The sequence below is a fragment of the Hippocampus comes genome, unplaced genomic scaffold (genome assembly GCF_001891065.2).
Source record: "Hippocampus comes isolate QL1 unplaced genomic scaffold, H_comes_QL1_v1.1 scaffold113, whole genome shotgun sequence".
NCBI classification, from domain to species: Eukaryota; Metazoa; Chordata; class Actinopteri; order Syngnathiformes; family Syngnathidae; genus Hippocampus; species Hippocampus comes.
Window position 1 is genome coordinate 248,139 of NW_017806160.1, and position 11,941 is coordinate 260,079.

Here is an 11,941-nt window from a genome sequence, read left to right on the forward strand (position 1 = left end):
TGACTCAGCATGACTTAGATTGTTCTTGGTTTTGCTGTTCGGTGCTTTCTACTGTTTTTATTACCGATTTGCTTTACTGTTTGTTGTATATGTTAATTTGCTCCATGTACAGCACTTTGTATGCAGCGATGGCTGTTTGAAAGTGCTCTATAAATACAGTTGAGTTGAGTTGAAATAAGTCTGTTGAGTTTCATGTTAACGCTGTGTGCAAAATACCATAGAAGGTGTCAGAACCCTTGCGAAAATGGTTATTGGCACACAAAGGGTGGAGCAACACATATAGACTGGTAACATGCAATACACACATATTCTTTTTCCTCTGTGACTCGGCCTGCTCACCCATTAGGCCATTTAAGCAGATCTTAAGGGTGCCAAGGATTCCAAGGGGCGCCAAAAAGGATATGGGGGCAGAAAAATCACCTTGACGATTAATTACATTACTTTCTATTAGATCTTAAATTGAAAGAGATAGTTGGCCTGTGGATTCAAATGCAAAGCACTGCCCGATTACTGCAGTATGAAAAATAATTTTTCAAAAAGTATCGACAACGACTCACCCGATCACCCTCCCTACGACTTCCCTCTGCCGCCCTCTTTTGGCATATTGCTATCTCTAACGGACTTGATGATGGTGGCTAAACAGTAAACCAATCACCAGTTCTATTTTTATGTTGAAGGGGGTCTAAAAATAATTTGTAGAGACCAGTTCTAAGCATGGTGTCTATTTTATTTTGACCTAATGTAAATTTTTATAATTTGTTGATAGCGTTTACATCTAACTGGCTAACCTTTTTTCCTCCTTTGACTACTGCTATTTCCCTTTTCCCTCAATATGTCAGTTTTCTAATCCTAGTATGTTGTGCTAGTTAAAATCTAAAGCATGTCTATGGATTTAAAATTTGCATCTGACTTAGTATGATCATTATTATTAGTGTTAGCATTACTCTCAACCTTTGTATTAATGTGTCATTTTAAACTGCCGCAAATTGCTAATCAGCATTACGATGACATTCAAGTATCCAATCTAATATATACAGTATATATATATATTCTGAAACCGAAAATTTGAAATTTCCATTTATCAGATTTCTATTATTCAGTGAGGAAAGATGATTTGAGAATTCCTATTTCAAGCCATCACTGTATGAATAAGATTCTTGACTATGACTAAATGTGCGCACAAAATGCCAAAATTATGTTGCGGAGATTACCTTTTAAAACATATAATAATAATAAAGACTGTTTGAAGAGGAAAAAGACAGCAAGACGCAAACTGCATGCACATCCTCATGCGCATTCATGTTCAAGGGGCTCAACATGTTGGAGAGTTTTGTCTCCGGTCCTCTCAGTAATGGGCCCTCCTGCTGTTTCTGGTCAAGGCATGAACATCCTGCTGGCCTTTACTGTATGAGAAATGATTCAGTAACCTCTGAGCAGAGCTCAGGCATGAACTAAATCACATGCACGGTCGGTTAAAAAAACATGCATGGTCGGTTATGAATGAAAGACCGTAAATCCCATGTCAAACTCAAAGCCCGGTGGACAGATTGTGCCCACAGTATCTTGTTTTTGTTTTTTTTTTAATTTTATTGTGGCCCACTAAGACAACTAACCTGTGTCTACTTTATGTTTCTCTCTAAAAGGAAACAAAGAAGAAACAGATTAGAACATTTTACAGTACTTCGTTCCGAAAGGCTTCACACTGGTTCACAGCCAGGTGTAGAACAGATTTTAAACCTCATCTCTTGAAACTGTTTTTTTTTTTTCAAACCTCTACGCATTGGCTAAGATGCGTCAAATGGATGCCTTTTTTGGGGTGGGGGGTGGGGGGCGATCTGCGCGAGTTATGCAAATTAGGGTACTGTGGGCATTTGCTGCCTGACAAGATCCGAAAATAGACCAGATGGTAAGTGGATCCCACAAACATCGACTCATACAAACGACGGTACAAAAAATATTTACAGAAAAACAAAGTGGTGACAAAGTATAAATAGAAAGCGTGGGTGACACAAAACCAGGAAAAGCCAATACGAATAAAAAATAATTGCAAACGGCAAGGTAATTTTGATACCTGAAAATACACAACATGAAATGGTGAAAGTTCAATTATAGAAAATTTAAATAATCCAAGAATAACAAGAAATCCAAAAATACTTACTAAACAAGAAAAATATTGAAACAAGAGAAACTATAACCATGAATGAGGCGTCTAGAAAATTTCTCTTGAGCAAACAGCAAGCATGGTCAATAATCTGACAGTGACTAGGCAGTTTGGTAGTCCTTAAATACACGGCAAGGTGTGAGTGGTAACGAGAAACAGGTGTACCACTGAAGAGGCAAGCGCTCCCCTCCAGCTGGTCCTGAAAACAAAAACAAAGACGAAGCAGAACATGAGACTGTCATCGAGCAAGAATTTTGATTCATAAACATGCAGAGGTGCAGGGTTCGATTCTGGCTTTCGCCTTCCTGTGTGGCGTTTGCATGTTCTCCAACAACATGTATGGCAGTTTAACGGAATCCACTAAATTGTCCCGAGGTATGAGCGTGGGGGCGGATGGTTGTGTGTCCCCTGCGACTGGCTGGCAACCCGTTCAGGGTGTCCCCCGCCTACGACCCGAAGACAGCTGAGATTGGCTCCAGCACGCCCGCGACCCTTGTGAGGATAAGCGGATCAGAAAATGGATGGATGGAGATTACTGCCAGCCTTTTTCAAAGCAGAAGTTTCCATATTGCCAACCGCTTTAGAGCATCTTGACGGATCTTTCATGTTCTGTGACAATAGAAGCACTGGCCATGAAAGATGTCCAGAAGAAGAATGATTTTTCATGCTTGTATAATTTTGTTGTTGAGCCGCTTCAAACTATCAAAGTACAGAAAGAAGACTGACCGCATGGCTGGAGTTGAACGTCAGTGGCGTAGCTCGCTCACTCCATGAACTGCATGATCTTTCCTCACAAATATGATACACGTGTTGAAGAAAAAAAGCAATGCAGGACAGTGAGAGAGTCCTCTGAAGCGCACTGAAATGGATCTTTCGATGGTGGCTTAAATGGGAAGTCTCGTGCACATGATACGTAAGATGACATCATGCAACATGACACCAAAACATAGTTTGAACTTTGAAGTTTTCATCAAAGTTGTGGTAAAACTCCAGTTGGAGATTCAAACATCAAGGCACCAGTACACATTCGGAGACTGTTGGTGGGATGGCTAATATCCAAACAAACTGTCAATTCTGGATCATGTCATATCATTGAAGGTACTCTATGTGACGGTCTGTGACATGCATTTGGACCAAGATCCATCCGAGCAAAGCGGCTTTGGCATGTTGTGGAAAAACAGCCCCTGGCTTTAGCTTACTCCGCTTTGATTAACAGGGATGACAAAAACACACATCAATAATGTAAACGCACAATTAATGACTTCCCCACTTCTGTCAGATCTCCCATCGTCAGCCACACCCCTGCACTGTTGCCATCCCCTTGTTACGGCATGCAGCAACAGGACAAATATGGAAAGTGGAAGTCATCACTAAAACATGGCAATGGTAACCCTTTGTGATTTGACACTTTGTCGTCCTCTTCCAGAGGATTATAAACTATAGAGGGCAAAAGCAGCTCTTGTAGATCCTACCGACTGTTTTGTACCTGTGATCTCAAACTTTGATTTGATGAAATATTCATGTTGATTTGCATTTTGAACAGGCACAACAGAAGAGTAATTGCTTGTGTAATTGCAAGCTAAATGGTCGGCTTAGTGCTAGCATGAAATCTGACTGTCTGAAGCTCCTACAGAAAGGGGAAATGACTCAACTTGATTTACATAATGAGCAGGTGAACCATATAATAACAACATCCAGGAACACTCCTGGCTTCTCTGGGCCCGAGCTCCTCTGAGCTGGACTGACGCAAAGTTAAAAGTATGCTGTGGTCTGAGGAGCCCACATTTCCGATTGTTTTTTGGAAATTATGGATGTTGAGTCCTCCGGGCCAAAGAGGAGCAGGATCATCGGATTGTGTTCAATGCAAAGTTTTGCGATTACCATATTTAAATTAGTGTCCAGAAGTTTGTCGGATCACCGACAAGAATTCACTACAACCTCCTGTTTATATTGCAAAAAGGGCTCGAAGAGCAGTCTATAATGTTGGATCCCTTCACCACACAAATTGACTGTTTCCACCCTCTTGTGGAATCTAAAACTGTACAATTAATGGTGAAAGCACAACATATTTTACCCCAAGGCAATATCCAAAATATCTTCACCAAGAGAAAGGGTGGATATACTTTGAAGGGAATATATGATTTAAAGACAAAGTACTTAATGACACAAATGAAAAGCTTTTGTACATCTGTTTGTGGAGTGGAAGTTTGGAACAGACTGAACACACACACACACACACACACACACACACACACACACACACACACACACACACACACACACACACACACACACACACACACACAGTGCTAATGGCAACTTTATTTCTTGTAGAATAATAATTGCTCGCCGCACTGTGTGATTACAGTGTGTGCAGTAGAGCCTACCATTAGTGGTAACTGTATAATATTAACAACCTTGAGTTCACTGGAACACAGTGCTTGTCATGTCCCTGACCCTGCTTTTTTGGAACAGGCATCAAGATCAAAATGAGTGAATTTTTGGCCCCTGCAAAAACAAGCAAATGTACCAATTTGAACATTAAATGTCTTGCCTTTGTACAGTATTCCATTTAATATAGGATAAAATGGATAATTATTGGATTGATTAGTGTTTCATTGGAATTGGGGTCTGCGTTTCCGTTTATACAGCCTACAGTTCACAAGTCAGCTCCAAGCGCAGCTGTGTGGCCCATCTTGTCACATCCATCACCATCTTGCATATAGTGACATGCAGAGGCAGCTGCTATCTTGATAATGACTTCCTAAAAAGATTAGGATCCTGACAGTGACCATGTCAACTGGTCGCTGGAGTGGAAAGGCACCAAAGGGAACACAGCCGTATATCGCCTCAATGAGATGGATACATGACAGGGAAGACAAGAAAATTGACTTTTTCATGATCATAATGTTCTGGTGCCTCAATTATCCTTCCACAAATGTGTGTGGGCTTTGTCATGATGTCTGTGTGTATAGCCTAGACGTCTGTGCGAGCGTGTCAGAAGGGGTGGGGAGAACCCATCAATGAGCAGGCTACAATCCTTTTCAGCCCAGCGTGATATAAGACCCTCTACTCCACCTACGTTCTACTTGCTGATTGGCGTTACGCAGGTTTCCAGCTATTATTTATTGCCCCCAAAGGGTAGACCCCCACCCGCATTTTATCGGAACAGCTCTCACTGCACTCGGCACTTGACCACTTCTCTCCAAACAACAGGTAAGAAAAAAACTTCTCCACATATTGGCGGGTATGAAATGATTACATCATATTTACAAAAGACCGAGCAGTTTTCCCTCGGATGTGTTTGCCAACATTTCGTGCGTATTTACGCACTAAATGCGCTGCAAGTGCGGTTTATTGCTGGAGAAAAGGACAAGAATCAGCAGTAAATCGACTTTAATGGCAGGGGGGGACGCTAATAATATTTTGCAGGTGTTGCTGGGAAAATGAGAAGACATTTTTTCCTGGTGTTTCTGCTCCTTCTCGTCAAACTTCGATGCAGTCGATCTAGATGCGACGATCCCGAGTCACGCAAGCCAACTTCACTTGTAAGTTTTTTTTTTTTCCGCTCCCGACATTGTCCAGACGTTGATTTGTTTTACCTGACTGATCTTTCGTAGCAGGAACATCTGGGATTAAATAATCCTAAACGGAACCTCATGAAGAGGTATAGCGATTTGGATTATGACAGTTTTGTGGGTTTGATGGGCAGAAGAGATGCTGCCGGTGAGTTTAAAAAAAAAAATCTGTCCCTCTCTCTCTTTTACACTCAGTCTTTTATATATATATATATATGTGTGTGTGTGTGTGTGTGTGTGTGTGTGTGTGTGTGTGTGGGTGTGCGTGTGAGAGAGTTCTATATATACTAAAAATATACTGTATCCATATACAATATATATGTCTAACCATTGTTTCAAATACATTTCTTTGCAATAATTGTTTAGATGCAAACACGATGCAACACCCACTAAAAAGTAAGTAATTGTTGCTTCTGATTTTTTTTTTTTTTTTCGTGTGTGCATATTGAAGAACGATCTGTAATTTTGGCTCTTTTTAGGGGAAATGCATGACATCTTTGTTGGATTAATGGGAAGAAGAAATTCTGAGCCTAGTGAGTGTGCCATCTGATTTTTTTAATCATCTTGGACAATAAACAATTACAGGAATCATACTATTAGGCTACACTTGCTCCGTCTAATAGGTGACAATTTAATATAAGAGCTCTATAAAAATCCTGCAATTACAAAGTTAATAATGCTCAATTTATATATATCTGACTGCAAACTGGAAGCGAAAATTATAAAAAATGAGCCTCACGAACAGTGAAAATGAGGTGTCATTGATGTTAAGTTTTTGCAGGCATTTCTAATGTTGTGGCCAATGTCTTGTTTTCCATTTAGACAGCGGTCCCTGGAGGAGAGCATACCCAGAGAGGAGAGGGATATTTCTGAATAAGTGTAGGCTGAGGTGAGGGAATTTTCCCTTTCAATGGGCCTATAGAATGTGCACCATCATTCACTGAAGCTTTCCACTGAAAGACAAAACCATTCATCATCCATGCAGCCATCCTTTTTCTTTTGCACTTGCCCTCATGGGATTGCAGGTGAAATGCGGGGCACAACCTGGGCTGGTGAAAGAAAAAAAAACACAGCGCTTCTGCTTACTCAAGATTGTGTGCAATAAACACATAAACTGACCATTTGAGAGCCTCATGTGACTCTTGGTGTAAAAAGTGGAACTCAAAAGAAATTCTCAAGATGACAACTGACTGGTGTGTTTTGCTGCAGGTTTCTTCATGGGCTGTGACAGAACAGGAAGCACAAACATCCTCACAATGAAGGAGCCGCTTGACGGGGAACACGAATCACATTAGAAACCTGCCAAGCGGCCAATGAAATAGAACATGCATTCTTCTTTACTACCTGATTCAACGTTCCAAATAAACTTACTTTGATACATGCTCTTTTACAGTGATGATGAATACTCAATACACAGCTATGATTGCTCTCCTGAAATTGCTCGACAAGAAGGATTCAATAATGATTTGTAAATTTGAGGCTTACATGTTCTCAGATCAAAGTATGAGGTGCCTCATGGAAGAATGCATACTGTATCTGGTTGTTTTTCTTTCCTGCTGGCTGTGTATTTCAGGGCGCAGTGAAAAGAAACACAATATCGAAAACATTTTCACATTCAAAAATTTGGAGGAAAGTATTATTGGAAAAAAAATACAAATAAATGAATATTCCACATCCCTCATTACAAGTCATGTGGCTTTGTACTTGTACTGGGCACATCACTTTGAGAAAAGATTTTGTGTATTTTTGTTGTCCAATCATGTATTGCTCATGGCATGAATCAATGACAATCCTTCACTCATCTGTGGGTCATTGTATCACCATTGTATCTCTGTCAGATGATTTATAAAATGCCCTGTGTCACTACAATGCGCAAAATGACGCACATGACTAAGTGGTGTCTAATCAGGCATGCACAGTGATAGCATGTGCCAAGAATACACCACTGTGGGTGAAGACTGGAAAGTTCAGACTGATGATGTCAAACATGGTTAGGCAAAACTCCAGAAAAAATCTTCATGTTCCATCCATCCGTTTTCCGATCCACTTTACACTCACAAGGGTCGCGGGGCGCGCCGGAGCCTATCCCAGATGTCTTCGGACAGTAGATGGAATCCAAATGTGAATGTGCAATTATGGTACTGACAGGATCCCACAAACGTAGACACAAATAAAATCTGTTAAAAAATGTATTTAATTAAAAACGAAGGTCCGACAAAGTACAGAAATCGCTGGCAAAAAAAAAAAAAAACAGGAAAACAAAACATGAACAGAAAACGCTCGCAAAAGGCTAGGCAAACAGCAAAACCGAAATAGCAAGAGTCCAAACACGCAAAATCAGCAAAAAATCTCGAACAAAAACACTTACGAAACCAGAATCTAAACGGACAAGAGCGACAGGGAACATGAGCAAGAAGGTCCAGAAAATAACACTTGAGGCAGGACAGCGAGCAAGGTCAATCATCCAACAGAGAGTTGGCAATTTAGCAGTCCTTAAATATTTGGCAAGGCCTTGATTGGGAGCAAGAAACAGGTGCGCCTGCAGGAGGGAAACACCCTTCACTCCAGCTGGAGCTGGAATGAAACAAACACACACAGGACATCAGATACATGTACAGTATTACTCCCCGAGACTGGTTATCAAGGGTGTGCACACGTGTAAAACTCATTGAGCATGTAAGCTTCATCCTGAAATGTCACTTTTTTACCTTTCGTGCTTATGCCGGTGTTGCAATCTACTAACTTCTCGCATCAGTGGATTTTCTGACTGAAGTCCGGGTTTGTCTGTTGTATGGATCTGTGACCATGTTGCTAGCGTGGCTTGTACACACATTTGGGCAGTAGGTGGAGCACAACAGACTTCACATGTGCAATTCTTCCTGAGGAAGTACAGTAAAACAGTACGTTTATGTTAGGTTTTACATTAATGTAAAAGTAATGGTAATGAAAGGATGACAGTAGTTTGGTGTATCTATAAACATTGACCACAATACCCTGTCGGTCTTGAAAATGTCAGAATACTCTAAAGTGGCTGGCAGTGAATTTAATAGTCTTTCACACACAGCACTGTAAAATGACAACAACAGTTTGCCTTCTGTTTGCAAATCCATCAAATCATGATTTGACCACAAAAAACAATTTGTGTCTTTTGGTCTGTTCTTCAGGTTTTGCAGGATAAATAAACTGGCCCTTCAATGGGTGGCAGGATCGGTAATGGATCTGTCTCATAGGAATTGCAAATGTGTTGAGTTGCATCATCAACAATAAATTGGCCAATTATCCCTTTGTTGACGAGGCTTTGTCTCCGCTGCAATCATGCACTTTCAAACAAACTCGTCTCTATTTCAATGTCCGAGTTGTAAGCTGCAGGTCAGGTGCACAATTTAAATGCATCAGATACTCGCGCGTTCAATTCACCTATCATCAGTGCCATGATAGCAAATTGGTATACTGTATTGTTTCACGTAGTCTATAGCGCAAGTTCAGTTAGAAAGTACAACCTTGCGGATAAACAAATAAATGTGTTCCCTCTTAGCACAGATGCACATTCATGAGATTAAATCAGAATCAGAATCATCTTTATTGGCCAAGTATGAAGAACACACAAGGAATTTATCTCCGGTAGTACAGGCTACACTAGTATCATCAAAGGGATTTCAACCACCAACAGGTTCACGCAGCTGAACAGAACCTTAACATGACCCATGTCATGTTAACATTTGACAGATAGAATCTCTTTCTGATTTAGTGCTCTTGATTTTGTTGTTGAGTTGACAACACTTAATGGGCAAGTTTTTAATCCCCGACCCCCCCCCCCAAAAAAAAACGTCATTATGACTTTGCAGTAGTACATGACAAAAAGGATCTTTGAACGAATCAGCCATCTCTGTTTTCATCATGTGCCTTTAATTTGATGTACAAGAAACACCCGAGGAAAAATAACCTCTCACTTCATCTGAAATTTGGTTGCATAAAGCCGATATTGTGCTTGGCATGAAAACGACTACTACTACTACGAGAGGGACGCCTGGGATTCCCTGCTTAAGGTGCTGCTCCCGCGACCTGACCTTAGGTAAGCAAGAGAAGATGATGATGATGGTGATGATGATGATATGTAATGGTCGTCACATGTAGATTTTTTTTTGACTTTTATTTGAAAATGCAATACCAGTTCTCAATAAAAGTTCCAGATGTTACAATTTGGAAAAGCCTAGTTAGCTCCCAGAAGTGGAACAACTCCATTCAAAATCAGAAAATCAGAGGCAATGGCAGTCACATGCTGTTTGTAGGTTTCAAATAGTTTGAAATGCAACATCAGTTCGAAATGAAGCTTCGTGAGTGCCATCCAGTACATTCCAGAAGTGGAATGGTTGAGTAATTGCAAGTAGATTGTCTCATATAATTTTTATTTCAAAAGCATTGATGCCGCATATTTGTTTGGCTTTTTTTTTTTTTTTTTGGCAGCATGTCCGCAGCGTGTTACTGCAATGCAGTTTTTAAACACATACAGTCTTGGTAAACTCGGTGGAGTCTGAATAGGAAAAGCATTGAAGGGGTGTTCTAACCTTTTTGGCCGCCAGATGTCGCCCAATCAAAGCCAAGTAAATCAGCGAAGGATCACTTCTACTGTACCTTTTCAGTCAAATAAAAAACGTACACTTTTTGATGTTTGCAAGTTTAGAATAGTTTCTTCAGTCTATTCTTTCACAATAAACAAATGGTCGACCTTATGCAAGTCAAACAGCAACTCACTGTTGTTATTGAAATGGAAAATAATTACAATTTCACATCACTAGTCACAACTTCACCGATCGGGTTCCCCTGAAAAACGCAATTCTTTTTGTGGGTTTTATTATTATTATTATTATTATTATTATTATTATCATCATCATTATTTTTGTATGTACGATGTGACATTGCATTAAGACACTTGTTAATGAGCTTCGTGACATATAGGTGATCTCTGAAGTCACGTCGTGTGTTGGGTGCGCGTGAGTGTGTGGAGGGGTTGCGGGGTATTAGATCAGTTACCCGTATTACTTGAATGTTTACACTATTCACGTCATTACTCTACCAGAACACAACCTAGCATGTTATTTTTCAAAACGGTATGTTAGGCTGGGAGGGAAATTTCACAAGCGGATTCAAATGGCGCAGCCTGAGTCACCACCAAATACAAGTTACTAGGCAGTAGTTTCACTCTTTCCTCTTCCTGTGCTGGGAGCTGCACGGTGACATCTGCTGAGGCCAAGGTTATTTGGGTTTTCCGGAAAATGACGCCAAGGTGCTTTTTTTTTTTTTTAACAGCTTCCTTCCTCGGTCTCAAGTTACAGATGCAGTCAACAAGATTAGCAACATTTATTCTGAAGTAATTGTTGTTACAGCCGACTAATTGCTTTGAATTTTAAGTAGGCTTAGATGTGTGCATCGAGTCAGAAAATGTCAAAACAGGAATACATCACTTGTAAATCACAGGGTTGACACACTGAAAACAGAGCAGACACCTACAAACTAAACACTGCACCAGCTTTAAACATGGCGATGATTATTAGTACTTGAAAAATAACCATTTAATTGGGTTTAATCCTAAAGTGTAGTCCCTCACATGCGTGTGAATGTTTATCACTCCCGCTACGGTACAACTGGGACGCCATTGTTTATCATAGCATTCACAGTCAGGGTTTTATGAAAAAAAAAAGCACGCATATCCAGAACCTTGCTCAGCACACATAATACAAGCAGGATAAAGTATTAAGAAAAAAAGCAACATTTTCCTGAACTGAAATTACTTGACCATGACATTTCAAATGCCGTTGCGTCAGTTGACAACAGGTGGCAGTACAGGACAAAAAGGCAGTCTCTTGGGCTCTTCTGCCTAATTTATATTCCACAAATGCAATATGAATTAGAATACCGTGTTTAGTAGACAAGTTGGTGTACATCGAACATATTGCAAAGCAAATATGTGACTTGACTTCTGCTGTAAGGCCTGCCACAAGATCCTGTTTCAACAAGAGCGCGCAATTTCAGCCTCAAAAGGGCACATCTTCGCCATTAAGCCGAGCAACTGAAACGTCGATCAATGTTAGCCTGGCCCCAATGATCATGTTAACTATATCTGATTTCTCACCACTTCTATTCATGCATTGAAATGCAAATTGGGTAAATCACCACACTTCACACGTGTCCTATGTCAGTAGTC

At 40.4% G+C, this 11,941-nt stretch overlaps 1 long non-coding RNA gene across 1 annotated transcript; it reads right to left on the minus strand.

The window, feature by feature from the left end:
- Positions 1 to 6,660: 6,660 nt before the first annotated feature.
- LOC109531335 (uncharacterized) lies at positions 6,661 to 7,198 on the minus strand. Its single transcript, XR_002171153.1, has 2 exons — positions 7,111 to 7,198; positions 6,661 to 6,961 (listed from the first exon to the last, which is right to left on the minus strand). It is a non-coding gene; the product is annotated as an uncharacterized LOC109531335 (long non-coding RNA).
- Positions 7,199 to 11,941: the final 4,743 nt, after the last annotated feature.